General features: G+C 39.4%; 1 pseudogene; it reads left to right on the top strand.

The window, feature by feature from the left end:
* Window positions 1-375: 375 nt before the first annotated feature.
* LOC120107686 lies at window positions 376-473 on the top strand (annotated as a pseudogene).
* The last annotated feature ends 3,907 nt before the right edge of the window (window positions 474-4,380 follow it).

Here is a 4,380-nt window from a genome sequence, read left to right as displayed (position 1 = left end):
AATCAGTGGTGAGATGGCCAGGCATCTCGCAAATCCTACAACACTCGCTGTTATGTTTTACGGTCTTGACGGGTTCAATCCTTCTAAGTTCAATTTCCTCTACCTTCCTAGTAAGGGCTGCCATTTTAGCCTGAATATCATCCTGAGTACTAAGGTTGTAAAGGCCCCCGTGTCCAATGCTAGTAGGCTTAGGCAAAGGTTTATGCACTCTATCCCCTGTATCCCATAATTGTGCAGTCTTTGCGAGAGTCTAAATAATCCCATGCCTTATCAGGTTGCTTTTCCAAAAATAGACCATTGCACATAGTCTCTATAAATTATTTTAACTGTGGAGACAACCCTTCGTAAAAGAAACAAATGGTTCTCCATGTTTCAAACCCGTGATGAGGACAAGAGAGAAGCAATTCTTTAAATCTCTCCCAGCATTCATAAAATGTTTCATGGTCTTTTTGTTGGAAATTACTAATGTGCCTTTTCAAAAAGTTAGTCCTTTGTGCGGGAAAGAATTTTTTCAAGAATTCTCTTTGCATATCATGCCATGTTCCTAGCAATTTAGGTCTCAAGGAGTTCAGCTATGTTTTGGCTTTATCCTTTAAGGAAAAAGGAAATAAGTTCAATTTAAGGATGTCTTCCGATACATTTGGCACTCTAAATGTGATGCTAATTTTCTCAAAATTCTTAAGGTGAAGATAAGGGTTCTTGGATTCCATTCCATGATACTTGGGCAGCAATTGAATTACTCCTGGTTTGATCTCAAAGTGTCCTACATTTTCAGGAATAATCATGCATGAAGGTTGACTAGTCCTAGTAGGGTGTAAGTATTGTCAAAGTGTCATAACTGGGGGTCTACCTTCATCACCATGGTGACTTCCTACATCATCATCAGCCATCTCAACATATCTGAAATTTTGCGAAAGATTTTCAATATTATGATCTAAGGAATTGTCAAATGTTTGTCAATTCAGGCGCCTAGTGTTGTCCCTATTCCAACCTAGCATACAACATTTAATTAATTTGTTTTATTATTTTTTTTAAATGATCACCCTTGCTCTTTTTTTAAGTTTTTATCAATTTTCAATTAGCAACAAGGGTTAATGAGATATGATAACAATAAAATTCTGATTCTAAAAAAATATATTTAAATATAGAAAATTCAAAACAGACAACAGCAAGGTTTTATATTAATTTAATGGTCTTAAAAGTTTCAGAATGTCAATCAGACCGTTCAGATGAAAGACAGGTCCTGCACCTGATGACCAAATTTGAGTCCAATCAGACAGTGAATTACTGTAATATCAGAGTTTGATGTAGACTGTGCAGGAAAAAAAAAGCAATATCTTTTTTCCGAAAACAAAGAAGAAAAACTAACTACTAAGGTACTAATTAAATCTAAAATTATACTAATAACTAAGCCGTTCCCCGGCAACGGCGCCAAAAACTTGATGCGTCACAGAAATGCTCTCCCAAGTGCAGGAGAATCGCACAAGTAGTAAATTCTCGGAAGTCCGAGGTAGATTTCTCAGGGAACGATATATAGATTATTAGCATAATTTTTTGTTGCCCAGATAGACAACCCAAGAGGGAGGGGGTGAATTGGGTTTTAAAATAATTATTGCAATTAAACACTTTGTGAGTAACTAATTAAATCTTTTTGCAAGTGGATTAATTAGATGCTATATGCAGTGGATGAAGGGAAAGTAAGAGACAATAAAGCAATCACAAACACAAGCAAATTTATAGTGGTTTGGAGCTAACCCTTGCTCCTACGTCCACTCCCCAAGCCTCACTTGGGAATTTACTATAACCCCTCGGATTACAGCCGGTTGTTTTACAAGTTCACAACCCAACTTGTTGTTTTACGAGATCACAACGAACTCGGTCGGTTTTCCCAGGCTCACGGACTAGAACCATCTGATTGTTTTCCCAGGATCACAATCAAACCCTTACACCGTTGGTTTCAACCTAGGCTCACCAACAAACCTTAACACCCTTGATTCAATCCCCTGATTGAATCAAGTAAGGAACAAATGGTTTGAAAAACAAACAGAAAAGGAAGCTTCTTAACAAGCAGATATTCAGCGTTAATAAAAAGAGAGAAGTTAAGAGCCCTCAAACAGATTTATAAAGATGTAGAGGAGGGCTTCTCGAACTCGGGGTCTCCTCTTGAAGGTCTCGAAGATTTGATGACTGACGGAGACTTTTTGAATGCTGGAAAGAGTTGGTTGGATGGAATTTAATGCCTCTCTTCCTTCTTTCACGTGTATTCCCTTTGAAATCCTTTGGTAGGTGGAGATTACTTGTTTTCTTTGAATGGAATGTCACTTCTCTGCCTTGCTACAGTTCTATGTGGCTATTTAAGCCATTCCCCAAGAAAACTAGCCGTTAGACCCAATTTACTAGCCGTTCTGCATATTCTGCAACTCCTGACAATGTTTCCGTTGGGATCGGAGTCGACTCGCGCGATCTGGAGTCGACTCGCCTGTTGCAGGAGTCGACTCATGCTTTTCTGAAGACGGCTCAGCAACTGTTCTGGATTTGAATTAAAGTGCTGTCTCGACTTGGAGTCGACTCGACTGAACCTGGAGTCGACTCCCCAATGTCTGGAGCTGACCTGGCACTTTTGGAGTCGACTCGTTCTAAGGAATCCAGAGATGTATTTTTCAAGTTTGCTCACTCGAGTCGACTCGGATATTCTGGGAGTTGACTCGGCACTCAGAGCCCGAACTCCCGATCTTCTGTCTGTTGACTTGTGCCGTCTCGGAGTCGACTCGAACTGTCTCGAAGTCGACTTGGCTCTCAGAGATGAAAATTTAGTCTTCTGTCTTTTGGGGTTGCGCTGCCTTGGAGTCGACTCGCCTCTCAGAGACGAAAATACCGTCTTCTGTCTTTGGGGTTGCGCTGCCTTGGAGTCGACTCGGACTTTGCGGGAGTCGACTCGGCTCTCAGTGTCTGAAATTGGCTCTCTGACTTTTTGCCTTGCTTCTCTCTGGGAGTCGACTCTCGCTTCCTTAGGAGTCGACCTACCAACCAACGAAGTCGATTCGAGTTCTTCGGGAGTCGACTCGGCTCTCAGAGTCCAAAATAGCTTTTCTGTGTTTCTGTCTGTTACTCCCTGGAATCGACTCGTACTATGCTGGAGTCGACTCGGCAAGCATCGGAGTCGACTCGCGCTCTTCAGGAGTCGACTCGTTGACAGGTTCTGAGATGAATCTTTCTGTCAGGCTAAATGTTCTCAGTCGGAGTCGACTCGTAATTTACAGGAGTCGACTCGAGCCGTGCCAGTGCTTCTGATACGCTTGGAGTCGACTCGTAATCTCCCGGAGTCGACTCGAGACTCAGACTTTGGTTCAAATTGAATTCTTTACTTATCCAAAATGTATTGAACCAAATCTTGAGACACTTAACCATAAATTTACAAGTATTTGACTGAAACACTAGATTGAATTCATTAGTATAACATAAGATATACTCAAATGCTTTGAGCTCATCAAAATCAAATAGGGTTATAATCAATCACTCCACAATCTCCTCCTTTTTGATGATGACAAAACATTGAGTATTTGTAAAGTGAATTGCTCAACCAAAAAGTAGATTTATAGTAAAGTTCTAAAATGAATTTAAGTGTCTAGTCATTTAATTTATCCAAAACTGAAAGGTGTGAAACAGTAAATTTTGAAGTTAAAGCTCCCCCTTTCATTTGGAATTATATAAGCCTTCATGTCATGCAATCAATTGTTTGGCTTATATATATTTAGTAAGTTTGCTTTCTTAAAATTTCAGATTCTCCCCCTCAACACATGCATTCAACTTTGTTTAGATTCTTTGAATTTTCTTTTAGTGTATCGAAGCTTTTGAACTTAAATTTTTGGTTTTAGAGGAAAAATCTGCCAATTTGTTCTTGAGTATGATTCAACTAATCTCCGAATATCCCTTGAATAGATTCTGGAGATTACTCCTTTAGGAGCCCCAACAGAGAGATAATGAGCCTCGAGGTATCGAATCCACTTAGAACAAATTATTTTGTGTTTTAAAAATTTTCTTTTTATTGATTCCCTTTACATGTCTATTTAATATATTTTCTCCTCCTTTTTGTCATCATAGCAAAAAGGCAGAAAGCACATCATACAAGCAGTTAGAGTTCAAATTTGCACAATTTGGAAGAGAAATGTCTACTCATTGTATTGATGTAAGTTTAAGTACAATTGTAGATACATCCAAAAGTAGAGAAGTAAGTACATATCAAAAAGAAAAAGCAAGCTACACTAGGATTTTCTTTGTGGTGGAGGATGTGGCTCCCTTGCTCAGTCTAGATTGTTGCATAATTAAACTGATCCCTTCTGTAATGTTTCCTAGCTGCTTTATGATCTCCGAGGTGGCCCT

Source organism: Phoenix dactylifera, unplaced genomic scaffold (assembly GCF_009389715.1).
Source record: "Phoenix dactylifera cultivar Barhee BC4 unplaced genomic scaffold, palm_55x_up_171113_PBpolish2nd_filt_p 000959F, whole genome shotgun sequence".
Classification (NCBI taxonomy): Eukaryota; Viridiplantae; Streptophyta; class Magnoliopsida; order Arecales; family Arecaceae; genus Phoenix; species Phoenix dactylifera.
Note: the sequence above shows the minus strand (reverse complement) of the source record. Positions and strands in the feature narration are given on the sequence as shown.